The following is a 26,795-nucleotide window of genomic DNA, read 5'->3' on the forward strand; positions in this document are numbered from 1 at the left end:
ACGGTCTCTTAGCCAGGAGTGCGTGCGCGCGTTCACACGCGCGCACACACAAAATTGCACTGCACACACAATTTTTCCCCTGGGGAAAATGAGATGGGGGTTGGGAGAAGAGGGAGAGAGAACAAACCAAAAATGGTAGATGTTAGTGAGGCCACTTATTACACCACTGTAAGGTGCACAATGCTACAGTGATGAGGGCAGTATAAGAACCTATAGAGAATAAAACAATATAGAATTGACACAACTTGAATAAGGAACTATAAGCCCATTTTTAAAAATATGGACTGAAAAGCCTATTGAGGGCCTTTCACTTTTTGTTAAGAGTATTGAACTAGTTTGATTTGTTTTCCTCTAGGTTTTTTTAAATCTGCCAGTTGAGGTTATCTTTCTCTTAATAGTTTTATTATTATTGCTAGTTACTACTATTTTATACAAAAAGAATTCACAGTGCTTTAACACCCTGTCCTTCCTCAGTCAAAGTCTATAGTCTGTCTTTGTATAGGTACTTATGACCTCATCACCATTGTGTCTAAACATCTCCCAAGTATGTAAAAAAAAGAAACGACCATTCCAGCTCCTTTCCCCATCAGTATGAGGAATAGCATGATTTTATAGGATTCTTAGTTCCTGAGTTCTTATAGGTTTGATTGTGTGTATGAAGAAATTGAGGGAAGTCTCCTCTGAAGAAATGAGTATTACGCTTTGGGCTCGGCTACACTTGTGAGTTACAGCGCAATAAAGGAGCCCTGGGTGCACTAGCTCACTATCTATCCACACTGGCAAGGCACGTAGAGTGCTCTGACTCCACAGCTACAGCGCGGCTGGTACTCCACCTTGGCGAGTGGAATAACATTTGCTGCTCCCCCGCTGGAGCGCTGCAGTGCCAGTGTGGATGAGGGGTTGCATTACTGCGCTCTAATCAACCTCCGGAAATGTCCCATAATCCCTTTAAGTCAAGTGGCTACTCTTGTCATTGTTTTTGAATCACTGTAGGAATGCGGATATGCCCTTTGAAAGCTCCACGTTTCCGACAGCTGGCTTATCTGCTCCGAGACAAAACAACCATTAGAGTGGAATGCTGTGTGTGAAAGAGAGAGAGAGGCTGGGGGGGGGGGAGGGGAAGGGTGTCTGCTGCTGTCTGAACTTACAAGACAGCGTGCTGACATGCTCTCAGCCCCCCCCAACCCACTCTCTCTCCCCCCACATACACACAACACACTCCCTGTCACACTTTTGAAAAGCACGTTGCAGTCACTTTCATGCTGGGATAGCTGCCCATAATACACAGCGCCCAATGCTGCTGCAAGTGCCGCAAATGTGGCCACGCCAGTGCCCTTGAAGCTGTCAGTGTGGACAGACTGCAGCGCTTTCCCTACTGTGCTCTACGAAGGCTGGTTTAACTCAAAGCGCTCTACATCTGCAAGTGTAGCCATGCCCTTAGTAACACTTACACTTCAGTGGATAGTTCTATAGCCATTCTTGTCCCTTGCAAGAGGAGAGTTCCATAGTCTATGGCCCATTCCTGTGAAAGTTCTCGCCTGTTCTTATGAGCCTTCCCTTATTGGTAGGCTTAAATATGGATTGTCTAGCTCACTTTCAAGTCAATTAAAATGATTTTTGCTCTGGAATGAGTCTGGTGTATAGCCCCAAGTCTGCCCTCTTCTGATGAGTATAGATGTGGGGTTGCCAACTGCTCTGAGTTTCAAGGGTCCTTGAAACTTTTCAGCGTTTTATCACTACATTATAGCTTTAGTGAGCTGGCCAGGGCCACATTGGGCATTCCAAATATGGGTTCTCGTCCCTTGATATTGTGCTAGATTGGCTTCCTCTGACATTAAGATCTAGTTTCCCTTACATCTCATTACTCCCTACAGATTGTTGTGGGGTTTTTTCTTGTTAGGCAGTCTACATTCCACAACATACAGCCTACCATAGCTTTTCTCCACCGAGTTTGTTACATCTGTAATGAATACTAATAAAAGTATATTTTTATCATTCCTGTAAACAGGATGTCACTTCAAGCTGTCAGCTGAATAGCTTTCTCAAGTCACTTTCGCTATTGATACCAAATTTTCACTGCTTTCTTCCCTGCTGGTAATATTCCAGAGCAACTTCAATGGGATCTTTTAGAAATTGAAAATATTGAAACCTGCTAAATCTAAAAGACCCATTTGTATAAACTATGGGCTAATTCTTAAGGTTATTGTACTCTGGCAAATTTCCACTAACTGCACTGGATGTTTTCTTGAATAAGGACTGAGTAAAAATATAAGGACTTTGGGACATGGGATGATGTATGGAAGATGGCAACCATGTGATTGCTATGCTGTCTGTGTTTTACAATACAATTGCCTTTTCGTCTATTTTTGCATCCTAGGATAAAGATAAAATTTGATACTTTGTTTTGAATTAGTAATATTAAAATTATTGCTTCTCTTTTGGCAAAGCAGAGGCATTCCTGTATGTACAGGAAAAAAGTTGAGGATGGATTAGATATTTTTGGATGCTGGCTAATCTAATCCAGCTGCCCTTTTTAGTTTATGAATTGGGAGATCAATGGAGGAAAATATACAAATTCAGGAGGATGAGGAAGAGAATTCCTTAGGGAGGTACAAGTTAGGTTGTTTATATTTTCTCAGTATATCAAGCCATAGATAGTTCTACCGCTATAGCTTTTATTCTGTAAACATTTCTCTCCCTACTGGTGTATCAGTGGGTATTTATCAATTTGGTATGTGCATCTGAAAAACCCCAGGGGATAACTCTATCCTGGTTAACTATCTGTGCACCAACCCTTAAATCTACAATAGCTGTTTAGTTAATTTGTAGATATGATCATCAACCTGTTTGTAAATTACTTGTATGGCAAAGGGTAAATTTAAGGTAAGGGGTAAGAAAGCTTGTTTAGGACATTATTGTTGCAAAGCACACAGACTTTGCTCAGAAATAAATGTCCCATAGCCCCTAGCAACTGCACATTAGGGTAGAGATTATGGGCTGCCTGCCTGTACATGGAAACCTGTGACCACTCTACTAGAAGCTGAGATAGTGAAGCAAGAGCTGAGAAAAACTGTATGGGGCTGTGGATCCTGTTTTACCATGCCATAGACTGGGGCTAACACCAGGAAGGAAGAATGGTTCAGTGGTTAGGACAATGGCCTAGGATTTGGGAGACCCAGGTTTGGTTCCCTGCTCTGCTATGGACTTTGTGTATGATCCTGGGCAAATCTGTGCTTCAGATACAGAAGATGAGGGTGGGAGGTCACCTCAATTAAAACCAAAGTGAGGAGAGGACCCTGGGCTTAAGGGAGCAGAATACCTGTGGAAAGCTTAGGGAGGGTGGGACCCAGTAGATCTTGGTTTTATTTCTGCCTGTACCAAGTTGAACTGTGTAACCTTTATGAGTCTGAATTTTAAAAGGGATTAAAACCTACCTACCACAGAATGGTGAGAGGCTGAATTAAGTGGTGGCTGCACCACATGTGGATATATAGCACCTTAGGTGGAAGGATAAGTTCTATTGATCAAAAGCATCGTGAAAGGCTTTCTTTAAAGAAAATTGTGTTCGACAGCTAAACGCTACTTTGTCCATGTAACCCCACTAGTGGTTTCCAGCTCCTGGAGCTCTGGTCTGAGCCTTTAGGGGCCCCTACCAAAAGGACTACAAATAAAGTGGCCACGAAAACCCTCTGACCCCATTCCCAGCATCCTTGGAGTCAGGGGTGAGGACAAAAGAAACTAGAAACCCCTGCTGGAGCGAATTAGGGAGGCTTTTGCCTGGGTGATCAGAATGAGAAGTCCACTGGACCAGTAACAAGCCAGGGCTGTGCAGACTCAGTAAGTTAACAGGACAACAGCCGGACAGAGAGTGTTTTTTTAGTTTGGAAGCTGGGAAAGAGAGGAAGAGTCCCTGCTAAATCTCCATTTCCCCAAAGGGAGTTGCACTACTCTGAGGCTCTGGTTGCAGAGATCAGGCAGCTCCAGCACTGTAGTGACCAGGTTCCAAAGAGAGAGGAAGAGAGACGATTTGGTACTGGCTATTAAGAGCCACCCAAGGCCCTAGGAGGATTCCAGACCAGGGAACAGCAAGCCTGGTTGGAGTCAGGAGAGGACCCTCCCCCTCTCAGGGGTGAAGAAAAAGTAAAGTCACTTGTTTGAGCCATCCAACACCACAGCAGTGCAACACTCCATCTGAGGGCATGCAGCCTCTGCCGTCCATCTGCCTTGGCATGGTGCCAGAGAGGGAGGGAGGGTTTGGAGAAGTTTGAGAGTGTTTGGAGGTGGGAAAATTGACTTCCTTCCTTCCCCACATGCCTAGTGTCCTGTTCCCAGAGGTGAAAGTAACTTAAAGGACTTGCCGGTACTCCGGAGTCCTGAGGAGGGGCGTGGCCTCTGCCGGAAGAGGCCGGGACTTTAAATCCCCGGGCCCTTTAAATCGCTGCAGAGGTGGCTGGGAGCCCTGGGGCTCGGGGGCGATTTAAAGGGCCTGGAGCTCTAGCTGTCGCTACCACAGCAGAGCCCCATGCCCTTTAAATTGCCGATGGAGCGCCGGGGTCCAGCAGCAGGGTTCGGGGCTCCGGCTGCTGCTACCCTCCAGGGCCCTTTAAACTGTCCCTGGAGCCCTGCTGCCAGAGCCCTGGGGTGGTGGCAGTGGGACTCCAGTGGCTATTTAAAGGGCCCAGGGCTCCCGATGCTTCTACCGCCCCGGACCCTTTAAATCATCCCCGGAGCCCTGGGGTAGTGGCAGCAGGGCTATAGCGGCAATTTAAAGGGCCCAGGGCTGTAGCGGCAGCAGGAGCCTTGGGCCCTTTAAATCGCCACCCGAGCCCTGCCACCGCTACCCCAGAGCTCCGGCAGTGGGGCTCTGGTAGCAATTTAAAGGCCCCAGGGCTCCTGCCACTACTGGGAGCCGCAGGCCCTTTACATTGCCCGCTGGGGAAGCCGATCCACCCTGGTACGGCTCACCGGCTCTTGCCGGCAGGGGTGGCAGGTTTGTAGAAATTTTGGTGTTGCCCAGAACATGCCCCTGCCCAAACTCTGCCCCCCCAAACTCCACCCCCCACCTGCCCAAGGCTCTGGGAGGGAGTTTGGGTGGGGGAGGAGGTCTGGGGTGCAGGCCCTGGGTTGGGGCAGGAGATTGGGGTGCATGAGGGGTGTGGGGTGCAGTCTCTGGGAGGGTGTTTGGGGATGGGAGGGGGTCCAGGGGTGAGAACTGTGGGGTGAGGCTGGGGATGGGGATGGGTTTGGCGTGTGGGGGAGGCTCAGGGATGAGGCAGAGGATTAGAGTGTGGGGGGGGATGAGGGCTTTAGCTGGGGCTGGAGATGAGGGGTTTGTGGCATTGGAGAGGCTCAGAGCTAGGGCAGAGGGTTGGGGTGTGGGGGGATGAGGGCTCTGGCTGGGGTTATGGGCTCTGGGGTGGGGCAGGGCTGGGGATGAGTTTGGGTGCAGGCAGGCTGCCCCAGGACTGGAGCCAGAGAGGAGGACTCCCCCACCGCCCCCCAGCCCTCTCCCCGCTGGCAGCACCGAGCTCTGGGGTAGGGGCCCCCCTCTCCCCCCCACCCCCACCCCAGCAGCACACTCACCCCTACCACTGTCACTGCATGTGCTCCTAGGGCCCCTTTCAGGTCCAGGAATCTCCTTCACCTCCCCTGTGGTGGGTGCTATGCGGTGGGAGGGCTGCCATCACATGCGCACTTCGTCCCCTGCTGCTGCCCCTCACTATAGCCTCACTGGGGGTGGGGGATGGGGCTGCCCCTTGCCCAGCGTGGGGCAGGAGCCATGACGGCGGGCGGGGGGGCGGCTGTACTGGTGGAGGGTCCCCTCGGAAAATGAAAGGGTCTGAAGGGGAAGGGCATCCTGCCCTGGCAGTAGTGGATGGGGGGGCATTAAGACTGTGCGGCAGCAATTGATGCAGGGAGGGAGCATGGAGCTGCAGGGGAGAGACAGGGATGCTCTGCTCCAGGCCCCAGGGAGGCACGCAGGGGTAGCAATGGGGGACCAGGGGACACTCGGGGAAGGCGTGGGGGGGCAGCAGGTGGGACCAGGGGGGAGACCCGGCCCCGTACATTGGTGGAGCTGGGCCTGGGCCCTCAATATTGCTGGAGCCATGAGCCCATATAACTCGTCTCTGCTGCTTGCCGGTGCCGGGGGCATGCTGGCTTACTTTCACATCTGCCTGTTCCCAGCAAAGTCACTCCCTCTGTTACACTGTTGTTTTTGATGTAGCAGGTGGCATTCCTTTGGTGGTGTTTGTTTTACTTTGTCCCCTGTGTCCTTGACGTTTACACTCCTGGCTATGTAGTCGTGTTGTCATTGATTTTTCTGAAGGGACAGCACTCCTGCCTGTCTGGCACAATGTGGAGGCACCGAAGTACAGAGGGTGGAAAAAAACAACCACCCAGGAGCTAACCCATGTGAACTGAGAGGAGAAGCTGCTCCAAATATTGGTGATAGCAAGCCATCTGGGAGGCGAAAAAGGCTTTTAGGTCTTGTCATAGTGAAGTATGTCTCATTTATTTGTTTCAGAGTAGCAGCTGTGTTAGTCTGTATTTTCTTTTATTTATTTGTGTCATTTGATGGTGAATGGGTTAAACATCTTATGATCTACTGACTGACCTTGAAGGCTTGCTTCATAACTAAAGGTGGAGCTTTCTTGTGAGGCACAGACCTTTATGTATATAGGTTTCAGAGTAGCAGCCGTGTTAGTCTGTATTCGCAAAAAGAAAAGGAGTATTTGTGGCACCTTAGAGACTAACAAATTTATTTGAGCATAAGCTTTCGTGAGCTCACGAAAGCTTATGCTCAAATAAATTTGTTAGTCTCTAAGGTGCCACAAATACTCCTTTTCTTTTTATGTATATAGGGCACTCTACTTAACATCTCCATTTTACAAGTATACTTCCAAGATTATTAATCCACATCAATCACCTAGTTTTTCAGGAATGACTGAGTTTGTTTCAAGCTTGCTCTGCATGATACCATGTTGGGGAGGAGTAAACAATGAAATTTGGTGTTGAAGTAAATTAATATATTTTGGTCGAATGAATATATGTAAAGGAAATAAATGACCATTTGCAGATAGGTAGATACTGTTCTCAAATATTTCTATTGAAATATAGATCAACACTTGTAGATTTCAGTAAATTGCAGTAAAAACCAGTAGGTTTTCTGGTTGTCTGAAATGAACTATTTCTCAGTTGATTTCAGTTTGCAAAGTATGAGTTTAGATAGCTGGAAAAATGAAAACAAATGGTTAAATATGACTTCAGCTAACTGGCGCGTTAAGATTTAAAGAGCATAAATATACAGGAGGGATTTGAAAGTGATCTCCAGGTGACATGAAGAAGTATGTGTCTATCTGGGAAAATTAAAGAATTAATTGAAAGAGAATGTTAGCTTGTTAGCTGAGGCAGCCAATGCTAAAAAAAACCTACCTTTCTGGTTTGTTAAAACTTCTATGGTGAGTCTTCAGAATTCTTATTATAAAATGACATTTTGAAATGCAGCCTCTTGATAGAGACAAGAATTCTGAACAATTGCCAGATTCCTTATGAGAGACCTAATTCAGGCTATTTTCAAGGCCAGACCTCACCACACAATTAGAAATTTTCCACAAATTAAGAGGTAAACTTTATACTTAAAGCAGACTTGTGTTTTGGTTAAATACTGTAAGCAATCCTGAATATCTGCCATGATTTGCCTCTTCCACATCCTCTAGAAAAGTACTAATGGTTGAAGAAGATGTACAGATCTTCAAAGGCAAAAGGAATATTTTAAAATGAATTATTTAGGCAAAAGTAAATGTATTACCTTTTATGAGCGTGTGTGTGAGAGATTTTTTTTCAAAATACTGGCATATAAAAAAGTTCAAGTACTATTTCCAACGTGAGCAGTCAATAATAATGATTCAGGCCCCAAATCATGAATTTGGCTTTAAACATCACGAGATTTTTAAAAATGTAATAAATGAAGTTATTTTGACAATGTTTTTGAGCCTTTTAGAGTTAATGTTTGCAAATTTTTCTCCAGAACTATGAGGGCTAGAAACTTTTGTTAATGCGAGAGTATCAGCTTTTAATTTGTCATCTGACTGCAGGAGCTGGGGAGACTCAGACTTGTGAATTGGCAACACAGAGCCAGTGCTGTATAGCTGCCCTGCTAGACCAATCCATAAAACATTAGCTGGGGCTGACTTCCAAAATTTGAGATAATCCCAGTTAAACTAGGATTGTTGGCTGAGGGAAGCATATGTTACATATAGTGGAGTTTTTAAAATATTTGCAATTCTTGTTTTTATTTGGAGGCTAAATCAGATTGAAATCTATTTGTGGTCTATATGCACTGTACAAATGAAACCAAATGTGTCTGGTGAAGGTTCTAGGGTTGCCACCTTTCTAATTGCTGGTAACCGGACTACCGAGGCCCTACCCCTTCTTTATCTCTTCCCTTAGGGCCCCGCCCCTGTAGCTTGCTCTTCTTCCTCCCCCGCCATCTCCTGTCACTGGATCATCTACACCTCCTTCCCCAACCAGCTGGGCTCCCTCTGCTCCGAGGCTAGTATAGAAGCTGCTGCAGCCTGACAAGGAAGCCTGCCTGTGGGTAGGAGGCGGCCCCGGCTGAGTAGGGGCTGGTGCAGGTTAATGACCCTGCAGCTCCCTGTACCCTGCAGTAACTGAACTTTTGGTGTCCGGTCAGTACCTGTTTCTGGACATTACCTGGTCCCCTTTTTGACCGGACTTTCTGGTTGAAAAATGGGTACCCGGCAACCCTAAATGGCACCCAGACACAGAAGCTAAAAACAGGACTGTCCTGGTAAAACCCGGAGGGTCCATAACCCTAGATTTAGCACTATTTTAGTATGATTATTTTTCTTTTATTAATAGAATATGAGATACTTTTAATAATGAGCGGCAAAGAGTCCTGTGGCACCTTATAGACTAGACTAACAGACGTGTTGGAGAATAAGATGAAGTGGGTATGCTCCAATACATCTTGTCAGGCTATGTAGACTCCCTCCTCAGGCCCTACGCTACCAGCACTCTCAGCTATCTTCGAGACACCACTGACTTCCTGAGGAGACTACAATCCATCGGTGATCTTCCTGAAAACACCCTCCTGGCCACTATGGATGTAGAAGCCCTCTACACCAACATTCCACACAAAGATGGACTACAAGCCGTCAGGAACAGTATCCCCGATAATGTCACGGCAAACCTGGTGGCTGAACTTTGTGACTTTGTCCTCACCCGTAACGATTTCACATTTGGGGACAATGTATACCTTCAAATCAGCAGCACTGCTATGGGTACCCACATGGCCGCGCAGTATGCCAGCATTTTTATGGCTGACTTAGAACAACACTTCCTCAGCTCTTGTCCCCTAGTGCCCCTCCTCTACTTGCACTATATTGATGACATCTTCATCATCTGGACCCATGGAAAAGAAGCCCTTGAGGAATTCCACCATGATTTCAACAATTTCCATCCCACCATCAACCTCAGCCTGGTCCAGTCCACACAAGAGATCCACTTCCTGGACACTACTGTGCTAATAAGCGATGGTCACATAAACACCACCCTATACTGGAAACCTACTGACCGCTATTCCTACCTACATGCCTCCAGCTTTCATCCAGACCACACCACACGATCCATCATCTACAGCCAAGCTCTACAATACAACCGCATTTGCTCCAACCCCTCAGACAGAGACAAACACCTACAAGATCTCTATCAAGCATTCTTACAACTACAATACCCACCTGCTGAAGTGAAGAAACAGATTAACAGAGCCAGAAGAGTACCCAGAAGTCACCTACTACAGGACAGGCCCAACAAAGAAAATAACAGAACGCCACTAGCCATCACCTTCAGCCCCCAACTAAAACCTCTCCAATGCATCATCAAGGATCTACAACCTATCCTGAAGGACGACCCATCACTCTCACAGATCTTGGGAGACAGGCCAGTCCTTGCTTACAGACAGCCCCCCAACCTGAAGCAAATACTCACCAGCAACCACACAACAGAACCACTAACCCAGGAACCTATCCTTGCAACAAAGCCCGTTGCCAACTGTGTCCACATATCTATTCAGGGGACACCATCATAGGGCCTAATCACATCAGCCACACTATCAGAGGCTCGTTCACCTGCACATCTACCAATGTGATATATGCCATCATGTGCCAGCAATGCCCCTCTGCCATGTACGTTGGTCAAACTGGATAGTCTCTACTTAAAAGAATCAATGGACACAAATCAGACATCAAGAATTATAACATCCAAAAACCAGTTGGAGAACACTTCAATCTCTTTGATCGCTCGATTACACACCAAAAAGTTGCAATTCTTCAACAAAAAAACTTCAAAAACAGACTCCAACGAGAGACTGCTGAATTGGAATTAATTGCAAACTGGATACAATTAACTTAGGCTTGAATAGAGACTGGGAGTGGATGTGTCATTACACAAACTAAAACTATTTCCCCATGTTTATTCCACCCCCCACCGTTCCTCGCTGGTAATATCTCACCTTAAGTGATCACTGTCGTTACAGTGTGTATGGTAACACCCATTGTTTCATGTTCTCTATGTATATAAGTCTTACCACTGTATTTTCCACTGAATGCATCTAATGAAGTGAGCTGTAGCTCACGAAAGCTTATGGTCAAATAAATTTGTTAGTCTCTAAGGTGCCACAAGTACTCCTTTTCTTTTTACAGGACTCTTTGCCGCTTTTACAGATCCAGACTAACACGGCTACCCCTCTGATACTTTTAATAATGAGCACATCAGAATTCAGTATTCTAAATCTATTCCCAAATGTGCTATTTCTAGGTTTATAATCTGCTCTCGGTGGGCTGGTAAAGGCCCAATACAAATACTGATGCAAAAACTAAGAACAGATTATTTTTGGTAGTGCTTGAAAGACAGAAATGAAAGTGGAAAAATAACAGACTTCAAAGTAAGATCTGGCCTCCTCACCACAGGTCTGTGAATAAGTGGGTACAAACTGAGTCTTTTTTTTATTTCACATTAGAAACTTGTATTAGCAAGTATTCCAGAAGAGAAGACTAAAAATGCTATTAAATACAATGCCTGCCAGCATTAATTTACATGTTTTTGATCATTACAGGTCAACTATAAACATACCATTCTCTTCCTTGAAATGAGCTGAAAACCACATACTGCTTAAGTGGTTCTGTATAAAATATTTATGCATTTAGTGTTAGTCACACAATAGTAATTGGAAAACTATGTTCTGTTTAATGTCTACTATTGAAACATCAGTGCAACCATTTGGTTTTATAAGTAAGTGCAGCAAATTATTGATTTTTTTTATAAATATTCCAGCATAATTGTCAGTCTCTTTAATACGTTCAGCTCTTATGTGTGTATTGTGATTGAAGTACAGTTTCCTCTAAAATTAAACTTCTGATTCTTAAGTGGTTGATGTGGAAAGAAAAAACAGTTTGCTGTTTCATTAGACAAAACATAAACTGTGGAAGTCTGATGTTCTTTTTGCTAAATTGTGCCTTGGTAAGGTGGAGATTTTAGAGGCAAAAAGGCAAATGATTTTTGTCTACTTGGGTTCGGAAAACAGATTTTACGCTAGTAATCTAGGGAACATGCAAAATGAGTACCTTCTTTTAACGTGCTTATTAATTAAATAAAATTTACATCTTCATTAAGATACCTTTTGTGGGGACACCTTTTGCTTTTTGAAAATAGAATGATCCTGAACAGCATCTAAAATGAGTTCTTTATTCCATCTTGATCTCTCATTAGCACCTGCTGGAGGACAGGCTTTTTTCGTAAAACTCACTAACTGCGTAAGCTCTCAATACCATCACATCACCATTTCACATCACATAGCTACCATTGTGTGTTTTGCCTATGCACAACTATACTTCCCTTCTCTGCTGTCCTACTAACAAGAATACTGATCAGTTGGGAGAATAGTTTGTCAAGTGATTTGATGATCAGTGGGGGAGATGCTGTGTTTCTTAAGGGAGGGAATAGACAAAAGTTGACACATCTCTTCTAAAGATAATCTAATTGAATGTTTTTTATAATTGCTTGACCAGACATAATTGGCTTGAGAGAGCATAATCCCCCAGGAGCATATACAAGTATGCCACCTTTATTATTTATTGACATTCATTATATTAATCAGGAAAAAAATATTATTGATCTGCTGCATTCACCTCTCTCTACAGGATAAGAGGAGTCTACTGTGATAGGTGGAGAAATCTAGAAGTACTTAGATTCTGTTTGTGAGGATGCAATATTGAAGGAACCTTGTCTAATTTAAATTTTTCCCCTCCATCCGATTAAAAATCCATGTTCTGCTGAAAGGGGGAACAAAAAGTTGTAGCCAACTGTAAGGGATTGAAATTACTCAGAGTAAATACTTCAGTGCTTTCTAGTTAAGTACTTTTTAGTGTAATGAAATTGTAACTATTTATTTCATGCCTGGAGGCCTTTAGAATTAACCTGTGTTGGAATGGTGTGCATTGTTTCATCAAGAAGACAAAAACATAAAATCATCGCTGATAAAGTTTGTAGATGACACAAAAGTTGGACAAATGATAAATAATGAAGAGAATGAGTCACTGATTCAGAGCCCTCTGCATCTCTTAAACTGGGCATAAGCAAACAATATGCTTTTTAATATGACTAAATGTAAATGTATGTGTCTAGGAACAAAGAATGTAGGCCATACTTACAGAATGGGGGACTCTATCCTAGGAAGCAGTGACTCTGTAAGAGACTTGGGGGTTGTGGTGAATGATCAGCTGAACATGAGCTCCCAAAGTATCACTGTGGCCAAAAGAGTTAATACAATCCGGGGATGCATAAACAGGAATCTCTAGTAAGACTAGAGAGGTTATTTTACCTCTGTATTTGGCATAGGTGTGACTGCTGCTGCTGAAATACTATATCCAGGTCTGGTGCCTACAGTTCAGGAAGGATGTTGATAAATTGGAGAGTGGTCAGAGAAGAGCCATGAGAATGATTAAAGGATTAGAAAACATGTTTTATAGGGATAGACTCAAAAAGCTCAATCTATTTATCTTAACAAAGAGAAGGTTAAGGGGTGACTTCATTACAATCTACAAGTATCTATACGGGAAACAAGTCTTCAGTCTAGCAGAGAAAGGTCTAACACAATCTAATGGTTGGAAGTTGAAGCTAGAGAAATTCAGACTGAAATAAGGCATACATTTTTAACTGTGAGATTAATTAACCACTGGAACAAGATCATGGTGGATACTTCATCACTCACCATTTTTAATTCAAGATTAGATGTTTTTCTAAAAAATATTCTCCAGGAATTATTTTGGGGAGGTTCTATGGCTTGTGTTATATAGGGGTCAGGCTAGATGATCACAGTGGTCCCTTCTGGCCTTGGAATCTATGAATCTATAAGATCAGAGCTGACTGTAGCATTTTGAGGTGGACCTAGAAAACATACCGCCTCCTAACATAACCCCAGATTTAACTGCTTCATCTCCTGTAATCTTACAGGACAGTCAGTGAGGAGGTGCTGATTTTCATAATCTGTTATACAAAATAAGTTAAAATATGTGGTGTACAGTTGAGGAAGGGATGGAATTTTTGCCTGTAGAAGTAGCGCCCAGTTACTTGTGATGTTGTTTAATGTCTAGCTAACATGGTTACAAAATTCTTTCAAAGGACAGCTCCCAAATAAGATGGTATCCAGGGGGCCACTGTAATAGTTTAAATGAATTACAGGAATACCAGGTTATTTTGTCTCCCCCTCTCCTCCTCCTCCTCCTGTATCCTAAATCACTTAAATACAGAATCCAGAGCAGCCAGAAATATTAATATACAGCAAATGCACAAAATAATTATTTCATTCCTTTGACTTCTAAACTAGAAGTATCGAAGTATGTCTGACAAGGTAACATAATAAAAATAATGGAGCAGAAACTCATTTAATAAACTCAGCTAAAAGATTCCCTTTTTTTCTAGTTTATTTTGAGTGTCTTTTCTAGTTTATTTCCTCCTTCCATTTCTTTCTCTACTTCCAAATCTAAATCATTCCCTTTATTTGATGCTCTTGTCATTGTAGTTATCTGAGTGTCTGTCATTCTAGATCTCTATTTCCCCCCTCTCTTCTATTTTCTGTTTTTATGCTCTCCTGTCTCATTGAGCAGTATTTTCTCTTGAATAGGATATTGTCATGAGCCAGCCAAACAGTCCACATTCCTTTCAGGATACCAGTATAGTAGTCCTCAGTCAGGTAATTGTTCTTCATAATTTTATTCTTGAAGCAAAACAAAGTCCATTTACCCAAATGCAGAATGACTTATAATGTGCAAACCTGTAGAACTAGCAGTTCAAAAATGCCAGCCCCCATTCTACATGTTTCTGCCCTCTCAAGTGTTATGCCTGTTGCTATTGAATGTATAGGTACTTGGGATAACATGGTGAATATCCGACTCTCCCATCATATTAGCTTATAGCTTTTACGTTTGCCATATTAGGAAATGCTCTTTGGTGGAGTGTGACCCTAATCTTCTCTCAGCGATTGTGTTATGCTGACTGAATTTGAGGTGGACACGGTTATCCAAATTGGCGCTATTAATAATAATGCTTAGCACTTTACATCTTCAAAGTGGCTTAAAAACATTAACTTGCCATTAACCTTCAAATAGCTCCCTTGAGGTAGGCCAGAACTATTCTCCTATACAGTGCCAAGCTACACTCATCACTGAAATAATATAATAAAAATTTGATGATAAAATGGACAGACATTAAGTGGCTTTCTCAAGACCATGATAGTGTGGATTAGAACTGTGATTTCTTTCTTAGATTGAAAATGCTTTGGGGGCAGGGATGTAATAGCAGGACGGTGTGTCTAGCACAAGAGTCCCAATTTTTGACTGGGTCCTCTAGGCCTGTTAAAAAAAAAAATACACACTCCCACGCACATACAGGAGTCCCAGTCTGTGCTGAGTCTGCTAGACGCTGCTGCCTGTCATAAAGTCACATTTTCAAACACTTCTGTCTTAAAGAATGCAAACAAACTGTATGTAGATATGCTTGCATATTTATACCTGCCTCTGGAAATTTCCACTACATGCATCTGATGAAGTGGGTATTCACCCACAAAAGCTTATGCTCCAATACTTCTGTTAGTCTATAAGGTGCCCCAGGACTCTTTGCCGCTTGTATGTAGATAGACTTCAAAGTACTTAGTCCATTCATTCCCTTGTTTGGTATTATGCAGTTATCAATAACTGTTTCCTGATTCTACATTCTGAACTAGAAATGTCTGCCTCTATAGAACCATATTCTTCACTACTTGCCTTTAACTGTGCTGTTGCTGTGTAGTGTTGAATAACTCTCACTTTTCACCTCAGAGGTGCGTGAACATACAGAATGTTGTTCAGAAAGCAATTTGGGAATTTTTCAGGCTTCCTGGCAGTAGACATACATAAAGTCACTATCGTTATTTTGTCTGTTCTTTAGAGGCAGAAGCAGCAAATTCATGTACCTCCAATCTCCACCACCCTGTTGTAATAGTTCTTGAAAGAAGACACCATTTCCAAAGGGAGGAAGTGGGTGAGAAGCTCTAGTCTAGTGTAACAAACCATGCTGACCCCACCTATGTACATAAAGGCAAATATTTGTATTTGAAATAAACTGCATTTTGGTCAAGTGCATAGAACACACTTAGGAATTGTATTGAAGTGCAATGAATGCTGCAGTTACGTTTCTGAGATGGACCTTTCCCCTTTCTCTCCAACCTCTTTCACACGGTCTTCTAGCTTCTTTGTTTCTGCTCTAGCTTTTTTGTAGGGAAGTGGTGGCCCATTAAATTGCAGGTTTTTTAAGCTGAACCAAAGTATTTGACCTACTATATCAATTCTGTTATAATGTTTAAATGGCCTGTGGTTTTATGATAAATTTCAAATGACTTTAATCGTTCACTGCTTTCAGAATGTAAACTGACCCGTGTCTTGTTAAAAGCTGCCAATAGATACTGAAAATTATCTTCCTAGAAACTTTGACAGGAGAGAGAGCATTTTATGCAGTGCATACTATCACATGAAGGGATAGTTCTGCCTAACAGCTCAGATTTGCCTGCTTTTATAGCAGAAATGAGCAAGTGTTTCTCCTATTAAGTTGATACCACCAAACCATATATTAAGACACTGGGCAAATTAGTGTTCTTTGTTCATTTTGTGGCAAGAAGATTTGTGAAGAACAGCTTGTTCTGTCTTTGGGGGCTCTCAAAGTTTATCCATAATGCCTGAATAAACATACTTTGTGCAGAACTATGTGGAGATTAAGGACATGGCAACAGATTCCATACTTGAGCTTATGGGTAGGGCATGGAGCTGTGCAGCACCTCCATGACTGCTACGGGGGTGGAGTAAAGTCTACAGCTCAAGATGAGAATTTGAGTCCATTTAATCTATTTAATTGCAGAACCGCTCTCTGGCTACTCCCTGCATTTCTCTTACCTGCTTCCCAGAGCTATCACACAGCACAGCTGTGCCTTGCCTACCAGCTGCAGTGTCACTCTTTCAATCCACTATTCCTGTGAGTATCAGAACTAAAGTGGTTAGTCTGCATTGGGGGGGGGAACTTCACTTTTAAATGTATACATCCCGTATGTACATAAACATCAGCAGTAGCATACTCTCCTAATTCTCCATGTCAGATTTGACATGAAAATGGAAGAGAAAATAGTTTAATACTGTCTTGCATTGCATGTTTTACCACTGTGAAGTGTTCTGTGTAGTTTTCCATTTCCTACATATCTTCTTTCCATCTTAGCAGCATTTTATTTCCCTCTCCTACCTGTACTTTCTTTCACATATCTTTCACTTACTACTTTGTGTATCAGCATCACCGATGGTCTAATACAATCTAGAGTCGTTTCGTTTAATGTCTGCATATAGTGGCTAGAAAGCAAAGCTTGTTTCAAGCAAGCAGTGTGACCTTATTGGTGGGTCACAGCTGCTACATACCTGATTAATAATTTCTTGCTCAAATAGTGACTTCTCTTGCAGTTCCACATCATAATTTATTTGCTTCCAAACATTGAGAGAGAGAGAGTGAGTGAGTGTGTGTGTGTCAATTGATGATCCTGGAAACTGCATTTTATAATGAACAAGCAACATTGCTTTGTTTAAACAATCTATAAAATACATTTTATTACAATACATAAAATACATGGATGTGTGTTTGGTAACTTCCAGTTTCTGAAGAAAGCTTTTATCTTCTTTCAACTGTTGGTGTGTAATAAAGTTTGTGTAGGGCTACGAGGTAATTTCCTGGGTAGGTTTATTTGGAACTAGTTAATTCAATGTTTTTTTTACTCCATTACTGAGTAGGAGACATAAGAATGAGAGAGAGAGAGCAGTACTGATATGCTTTAATATATAGTTCTTAACTTCCTTGCCCAAAAAAAAAAAAAAAAAAAGCATCAGCGCGTTTGAATAAATCTAGATAGACCACAGAATTTTGTTTTTATTTTTTGTATAATTTTGACAGTGTTTAAGAATTTTTTGTATGAGGGGGTCAGACAATAATTGCTCAATGATAGTAGACATTGAGATTCAAAAAGTTGAAGCATTTTAACCATTAAAACACAAATTGTCAATATCACATGTCAAAATATACCAAGTAAATATCTTTAAATCAAATTCCAATAAATTCTCAAGAGGCATTTTTCTTGCATTTTCTATCTGTACATTTCTGTAATTATCGATGGAAATATTTTTGTCATTGGTTTGTGTATGTATCGTGAAATCCATGTTTACCAACATTTACCAGTTAAAAATCTAGTCCTTCTAAGCCTCTTTATCAACAGTTGCATTATGAAAGGTACCTGGGTCCAGCAGTTATTTTCTGACAGTTTGACCAAACATGTTTTTTCCTAGAAATACTGTACCCAGTAATAATAATGGAAAGCTTCTTTTGAATACCCTTTTCCACTTAAGTTGTTGAGTACATGGTTGATCTTCATCATTCATGTGAATACAAAGATGGAACTATCAATTTTATACCAAGATGACTGTATGCATTTGTTTTAAAACTGTTCTCTGGTGTTGCTATACTTGGTACTGTGATATAATGCACCAGCCTTTCAATTCAGGGGGCCTATGTTTAAATCCTAGTTGACTCAGGAAAGGGGATTGTTTTATTATTCACATAGTGGATGAAAATGTAAATAAAAGAAACACTTCACTGCAACAATTTCTGGTTAGGAGAGGCCCAGACTTAGCATATCGGTTTCAGGCTAGGCTTTGAAATGCTTTGTTATAGCTATCAGGCAGGATGGAGTGAAGTAAATCTGGTTTAGTCTAACCACACAATGCCTGTCCAATATAACTTATTTTGAGGGGCTCATAACTGCCTTCTTAAATAAGCACATATCAGCCTCCCAATACTAAAATCTAGATGATAGACTCTCAGAGCTGAACTGTGCAACCATTATTCATACCAATGAGCACTCACGCAAGAGAGACTAAGGGCATATTACACTGTCCTGCAGTTTGGACGATGGGAGTGTGAATAGCCATGCACACCAAAGTGCTGCACTGAAATTCTCCTGTGTGGATGCCGTGGGTGTGAACTAAAAGGTTCCTAGTTTGCATTAATATAATACTGTTCGAAGCAGACTACTTTAATGTGAACTAGGAGCCATTTATTTCATCCCACTGCATCCACATAGGGAGTTACAGCACAAGGCTTTGGTGTGCACTGCTATTCACACCCACATAGCCTGCACTGCAGGGTAATGTAGACAGACCCTGACGGTATGTACACACTACAGCTTATGTCAGTGTAAGTTATGTTGCTCAGGGGTATGAATAAGCCCCCGAATGACATAAATTACACCTGCTTAAGTGCTGGTATGGACGGTGCTATGCTCCTGCCGAGATAGCTACTGCTGCTTGTGGGGGCTGGAGGAATTAAGTCGATGGGAGGGCTCTCTCCCATCGGCTTAAAGCAGCTGCACTAGTGGCACCACCGTAAGCTCTGTAGTATAGCCAGATCCTGAGGAAGCGATCGCCAGCAGGAGTGAGATTTGAACAAACCAGTCCACACTGAGGGGCAGCAACAGGAGCAATCCTGAAAAAGATTCAATGTGATTAAACCAGAAGCTGCAGAAAACTTTATACATTATACTGAATTTTAGCCTTTCTCATGTCATTACTTGCTGAATTGTGAATTACCGGCTTTGTGTGGGCCAAAACTCAGATTTGTTTGTAAGGAGAGGTGCGGTTGAAAAGCAGGCCAGGGAGACTAGCACCAGAACTACTTTTCATTTGTTTTATGATTTGACTTCAAATTAAAGAACTTTGTTGATTAAACACATCCTAGCCTTTACAGGAAGTCGGATTATAGAGCAACACTAGAAACTCCACAACTAAGGCTATGAATAGCTTTCTGTTATATACCAGAGATTAGAACGGTTTCTAAAAAGGCAGTTTTTGAAGTCACTCCGTCTATAACGCTTCTTTTCAAGGTAAATATTGGCCAGAGCTAATGTAGATTAGCGTTCATAAGAGTAAGGAATAAACAGTTGCAACATGAAATACAATTTAAACCTCAAAAATATTTGTGTTTTTAACCATTTATTTGAGGTAAATGGATATTAAAAACAAATTGTGAGATTCTCTGTGGATAGAACATATCATTTGATCTCTTTGAACCATATGGTTGGAGGTGGCATGTCCTTTCTCTTCCTTCCTTCCTCCTAATACTTCTGTGTTCTTATGCATTTCTCACTATTGTGGTATCGTGTGTGGGGGGGAGGAGGAAGCGGGACAAAAGGTGCACTTTGAATATATGTATCTGTCTTCACATGAACCTAAATATTATAGGGTGATGCCTTTTCCTTTAGATGCGTATGCCAAGTAAATCAAAATACTGGTTTGGAAGTTTGATCCATGTTCTGGATTATTACAGTAGTCATTTCATCTTACTGATGAGGAAGAAAGACAAATCTGACAGCTTTCGAAACCCCCAGAAAACAGTTATCTGCCTGAAAAACTATTGAGCACCCACATGGCAGAGTGACAAGTCAGCATATTAATTCCTTGAGCAATACAGTCCTTAGCAAAAGGATATGTTCTGTTCAACAACCAATGTTTATATTCCATCTACTTGTTGTTTGAGTAAACAAAACCATTCAGGGATGCAGTTTTACTTGTTCTACCACTTCCTGTATATTTCCCTTTTTGCTTACTGTCTTTTCATACACATTCGACCATTGTTCAGAACTTGTTTGTGGGGAATCTGCCAGTAAGTCTCTTGTGCACAAAAGAGGAATATTGGATTTGCATTGTTGTTTCTTACTTGTCAGTGTCCAGTATCTCTAGTGCGTGATAGCCCCTTCTCCTCTTGCAGTCTAACATAGCTCTAGCTGTTTTCAGATGTACAGTACTATGTAAATGCAAAATTTTACTTCATGTGCTGTTTCATTTTATACCCCATAACAGCAATTAAAGATGAACTGAGAGGCTAACTGTTTCTGGGGTTATCACGGATCTGGTCACGAGCCCTGTCGGCAGCTCTCCACATTGTTGGGAGGGAACCCAGCCACTGGGGCTCCCATAAGGTTTAAGATTGCCTGGGTTGACTCTAAGCAGGCTGCAGTAGTGTTCCCTCCCTTGGCGTCTCTGGCTCACTTTCTGAGCACCAATTCTGTCCGTCTACTCACAGCGCAGACGCCCAAGATAACCCACCTAGCTTCAACACACCCTCTCCCAGAACTCCTCACAAAAGTGTGAGCCTTCTGGTGTGGAAAATCCACACTCCAGAGCAATGTAGCTATGCCAGCCTAACCGCCAGTGTAGACGCAGCTAGGTAAGCCTAGCTCCTGTCTGTGGAGACCCACTTTCTGTTGCACCCTTCTGTTGGTGTAGGCTGTCTACGCCAGTGGTCCTCAACCAGGGCTACGCGTACCCGTGGGGGTACACAGAGGTCTTCCAGGGGGTACATCAACTCATCTAGATATTTGCCTGGTTTTACAACAGGCTACATAAAAAGCACTAGCGAAGTCAGTACAAACTAAAATTTCATACAGACAATGACATTTATACTGCTCTATATACTATACACTGCAAGGTAAGTACAATATTTATATTCCAATCATTTTATTTTATAACTATATATTAAAATGGGAAAGTAAGCAATTTTTCAGTAATAGTGTGGCTGTGACACTTTTTTGTATTTTTATATCTGATTTTGTAAGCAAGTAGTTTTAAAATGAGGTGAAACTTGGGGTACCAGCACAAATCAGACTCCTGAAAGGGGTACAGTAGTCTGGAAAGGTTGAGAGCCACTGGCCTATGCTACAGGGTTGTGCCATCGTAGCTACTTTCCCTGTAGTGCAGATATGACTAGCTCTTTATTTTTTTCTTTCAGGTTTTTTGTTGCTGACACAATGTCACAGCATGATTTTTAATATTTCTTTAGGTTGTTGGCAGTGTTCATTGTGGGCAGGGTTATATAAGTGACAATTTCAAACTTTGTGAAGAGGGTGCCAGGGTGCTCTGTATAGAATTGCAAAAAAAGGTAAGATTTTGTTCTTCAGTGTGTCCCAGATGTGTGATCTGAACTGCTCCGAATGAATGCAGAGGAAAAATAGGAGTGCAATCTTTGAAACAGAAGAGTCTCAGTGCAGGAAGAACTTCGCTTGCCCCAGACTCTGGATTCTGCTGAGGGTACAAGAACAAGCCAGTGTGATCATTGATTGATTTATTATGTAAAGTAACAGTCAGCATGGATTTGTCAAGAACAAATTGTGTCAAACCAACCTGATAGCTTTCCTTGACAGGGTAACAAGCCTTGTGGATAGGGGGGAAACAGTAGATGTGGTATAACTTGACTTTAGCAAGGCTTTTGGTACTGTCTTGCATGACCTTCTCATAAACAAACCAGGGAAATACAACTTAGATGGAGCTACTAATAAGGTGGGTGCATAACTGGTTGGAAAATCATTCCCAGAGACTAGTTATCAGTGGTTCACAGTCATGCTGGAAGGGTATAACGAGTGGGGTCCTGCAAGGATCGGTTCTGGGTCTGGTTCTGTTCAATATTTTCATCAATGATTTAGATAATGGCATAGAGAGTATGCTTAAAAAGTTTGTGGACGATACCAAGCTGGGACTGGTTGCAAGTGCTTTGGAAGATAGGATTAAAATTCAAAATGATCTGGACAAACTGGAGAAATGGTCTGAAGTAAATAGGATGAAATTCAATAAGGACAAATGCAAAGTATTCCACTTAGGAAGGAACAATCAGTTGCACACATACAAAATGGGAAATGGCTGCCTAGGAAGGAGTACTGCAGAAAGGGATCGGTGGGTCATACTGGATCACAAGCTAAAGATGAGTGAACAGTGTAACGCTGTTGCAAAAAAAGCAAACATAATTCTGGGATGTATTAGCAGGAGTATTGTAAGCAAGACACGAGAAGTAATTTTTCTGCTCTACTCTGTGCTGATTAGGCCTCAGCTTTAGTATTGTGTCCAGTACTGGGCACCACATTTCAGGAAAGATGTGGACAAATTGGAAAAAGTCCAGAGAAGAGCAACAAAAATGATTAAAGGTCTAGAAAACATGACCTATGAGGGAAGATTGGAAAAAAAAAATGGGTTTGTTTAGTCTGGAGAGGAGAAAACTGAGAGGGGACATAACAGTTTTCAAGTACATAAAAGGTTGTTACAAGGAGGAGGGAGAAAAATTGTTCTTCTTAACCTCTGAGGATAGGACAAGAAGCAATGGGCTTAAATTGCAGCAAGGGCAGTTTAGGTTGGACATTACGAAAAACTTCCTAACTGTCAGAGTGGTTAAGCACTGGAATAAATTGCCTAGGGAGGTTGTGGAATCTCCATCGTTGGGGATTTTTAAGAACAGGTAGGACAAACATCTGTCAGGGATGGTCTAGATAATACTTAGGGTATGTCTACACGATGAAATTAGGTTGATTTTTATAGAAGTCGATTTTTAGAAATAGATTTTATACAGTCAATTGTGTATGTCCCCACTAAGCGCATTAAGTCGGCGGAGTGCGTCCTCAATACCGTGGCTAGCATTGACTTACGGAGCGGTGCACTGTGGGTAGCTATCCCACAGTTCCCGCAGTCTCCGCTGCCCATTGGAATTCTGGGTTAAGCTCCCAATGCCTGATGGGGGCAAAAACATTGTCGAGGGTGGTTTTGGGTACATGTCGTCAGTCCTTCCTCCTTCCCTCCATGAAAGCAACGGCAGACGATCATTTCACGCCTTTTTTCCTGGGTTACCCATGCAGACGCCATACCACAGCAAGCATGGAGCCCGCTCAGCTACCTCTGCTGTTGTGAGCATTGTAAACACCTCGCGCATTATCCTGGAATATGTGCAGAACCGGGCTAAGAGAAGCTAGCATGAGGACGATTGTGAAGAGGACATGGACACAGATGTTCCTCAAAGCACGGGCTGGGGCAATTGGGACGTCATGATGGCAGTGGGGCTGGTTGATACAGTGGAATGCCGATTCTGAGCCCGGCCAAAAAGCACAGACTGGTGGGACCGCATAGTGTTGCAGGTATGGGATGATTCACAGTGGCTGCGAAACTTCTGCATGCGTAAGGCCACTTTCCTTGAACTTTGTGAGTTGCTTTCCCCCGCCCTGAAGTACAGGAATACCAAGATGAGGCCTGCCTGACAGTTGAGAAGCGAGTGGCGATAGCCCTGTGGAAGCTTGCAATGCCTGACTGCTACCAGTCAGTTGGGAATCAATTTAGAGTGGGCAAGTCTACTGCAGGGACTGCTGTGATCCAAGTAGCTAATGCAATAATTAACATTATGCTATCAAGGGTAGTGACTCTGGGAAATGTGCAGGTCATAGTGGATGGCTTTACTGCAATGGGGTTCCCTAATTGTTGTGGGGTGATAGACGGAACACATATCCCTATCTTGGCACTGTATCACCTTGCCAACCAGTATGTAAACCGCAAGGGGTACTTCTCAATGGTGCTGCAAGCACTGGTGGATCACAAGGGATGTTTCACCGACATCAGTGTGGGATGGCCGGGAAGGGTGCATGACGCTCACATCTCTAGGAACTCAGGGCTGTTCGAGCAGTTGCAAGAGGGGATTTACTTCCCACATCAGAAAATTACCATTGGAGATGTTATCCTTGCAGACCCAGCCTACCCCTCGCTCCCATGGCTCATGAAGCCATACACAGGCAGCCTGGACAATAGTAAGGAGCAGTTCAACTATAGGCTGAGCAAGTGCAGAATGGTGGTAGAACGTGCCTTTGGACATTTAAAAGCTCGCTGACACTGTTTGCTGACTAGGTCAGACCTCAGCGCAACCAACATTCCCATTGTTATTGCTGCTTGCTGTGTGCTCCATAATATCTGTGAGAGTAAGGGGGAGACATTTATGGCGGGATGGGAGGTTAAGGCAAATCGCCTGGCGTCCGATTTTGAGCAGCCAGACATACCAGAGCGATTAGAAGAGCACAGCTAGGTGCACTGTGCATCAGAGAGGCTTTGAAAACCAGTTTCATGACTGGCCAGGCTATGGTGTGACAGCTGCGTGTGTGTTTCTCCTTGCTGCAAACCCGCCCCCTTCGTTGATTTTAATTTCCTGTAAGCCAACCACCCTCCCCCCTTCGATCACAGCTGGCAAAGGAAATAAAGTAACTATTGTTTTGAAACCATGCATTCTTTCTTTATTAATTAAAAAAAGTGAGATAACTGACAAGGTAGCCCAGGTTGGGTGGGGTGCGGGAGGAGGGAAGGACAAGGCCACGTTGGTTATTGTAGCCACACTACAAATCAAAACTGTTTGAATGACAGCCTTCTGTTGCTTGGGCCATCCTCTGGAGTGGAGTAGCTGGGTTCCCAGAGCCTTCTTCCTCCCCCTCCCCCCCCCCCCCACGGCATTCTTGGGCGTCTGGGTGAGGAGGATATGAGTCTTGGGGAGGAGGGCAGGCGGTTATACAATGGATGCAGTGGGGGTCTGTGCTCTTGTTGGCTTTCCTGCAGCTCCAACAGACGCTACATCATGTCCGTTTGCTCCCCCATAAGCCTCACCATCCCCTTCTGCCTCCGCTCTTCATGCTCACTTAATGCTTTCCTGGCCTCTGCCACTGAATGCCTCCATGCATTAAGGGAGGACTGCATGAGCTCGGACAACAAGTCATTGCGAGTGCCTTTTTTTCTCCTTCTAATCTGCGATAACCTCAGGGATAGAGATGATGGGGGAGCATAGAAACATTTGCACCTGGGGGGAGATAAAAAAGGAGAGTAAAATTTAAGATGATACATTTCTGAGAACAAAAGGGAGACTCTTTCACAGTGAATTAAGCAATTCACAGCAGACAACACATGTGCTTTAGGTACAAGGTCGCATTTTGCCTGTTATATTGAGCACCTGCCCATATGGTGACACATCGCACACAGCTGGGCAGCAGAATTCGGTTTCCAGCAGCCTTGGTAAGCCTTTTGGTACAGGGGGTTGGCTTCTTCCGCCTTCATAACATGTGGGAATGGTTTCAAACTGCAGCGCCATCCTTTCCCATAGCAAGCAATGCCAGCTGGGTTTCACATTTAAAAGGAGGGGCTATGGTTTTCAGGTGGATGTGCAGCACACAACTCCCCCCACCCTATCGCATGGCTATTCTCTGGGATGATTCCTTTTAGCCAAGCGCAAACAACCAAGTATGAACGGAGTCCTTTTACTGTTCCCTTACAAAAATTCCCCTATTTCAACCCCTGACCATGAATGATATCACTCTCCTGAGGCTAACACAGAAAGATAAAGACTGAATGTTGCTTGAATGCGACCAAAACCCAGGACCATTCGCTACCATGCTTTGTGCTGCAGTGATTCCAGACTACTTGCTACTGGCTTGGTGTGGTAAAGTGTCCTACCGTGGAGGATGAAATAAGGCATCCCTCCTCAGAAACCTTCTGCAAAGGCTTTCAGAGTACTCCAGGAGAGCATCATGGAGATGTCCCTGGAGGATTCCCGCTCCATCCCCAGACACATTAACAGGGCTGTTTGAGCAGTTGCAAGAGAGGATTTACCAAACAGGAAATGAAATTCAAAATTTCCCAGGGCTTTTACTGTGTACCTGGCTAGTGGATCAGAGTTCAAAGCGGTGACATTGGAGCACTCTAGGATAGCTCCCGGAGGCCAGTACCGTAGAATTGCGTCTGCACTATCCCAAATTCGACCCAGCAAGGTTGATTTTAGCGCTACTCCCCTTACCGGGGAGGAGTACAGAAGTAGATTTTAAGAAACGTTTAAGTCGACGGAACGGGGTTGGTTGTGTAGACACATTCATTTTAAAATCTACCTCAAACAGCTAAATTCGACCTAACCCCATAGTGTAGACCAGGGCTGAGTCTTGCCTTGAGTGCAGGGGACTAGACTAGATGACCTCTTGAGGTCCCTTCCAGTTCCAGTTCTATGATTCTATGTTTGAGCCTTGCTTTTTTAACCTCAAACCTTGTTGATGAGAAATACTGAATTTGGAAAAGGACTATCTTCTAACTCTGCCTGTGCCAGTAGTAGCTGCAGGAGATGTGTAATCTTCCCAAATAGCAAGGAGCCAAGACTGTCTGGCTCAGCTGAAGCTCATCCTTAATAAACAGAATTCGCTTGATCCCCAAAGGGGCTCTGTTCCTTAATAATCTTCTACCTTCCCTGTAGGATTGCCACGAACAAGGAGTCTGATCTACTTCTTTCAAGAGTATGCAATAGTGTATGTAAGGTTTCAGTCACCCAAGAGATTT

The 26,795-nt window shown here is 43.2% G+C and overlaps 1 protein-coding gene across 3 annotated transcripts in view; it reads left to right on the forward strand.

Moving 5' to 3' along the window:
* PLXNB2 (plexin B2) overlaps positions 1-26,795 on the forward strand; it is a 331,427-nt gene that overhangs the window by 114,210 nt on the left and 190,422 nt on the right. The window contains exon 1 of one of the 3 annotated variants that reach the window (XM_074942361.1): positions 16,559-16,581. The exons of the other annotated variants lie outside the window; for them this stretch is intronic. The gene's annotated coding sequence lies outside the window, so the exon portion shown is untranslated. Of the gene's footprint in view, positions 1-16,558; positions 16,582-26,795 lie in introns of those variants that run through there. 3 annotated transcript variants of the gene reach the window in all.

The sequence above is a fragment of the Natator depressus genome, chromosome 1 (genome assembly GCF_965152275.1).
Source record: "Natator depressus isolate rNatDep1 chromosome 1, rNatDep2.hap1, whole genome shotgun sequence".
In the NCBI taxonomy this organism is placed as follows: domain Eukaryota; kingdom Metazoa; phylum Chordata; order Testudines; family Cheloniidae; genus Natator; species Natator depressus.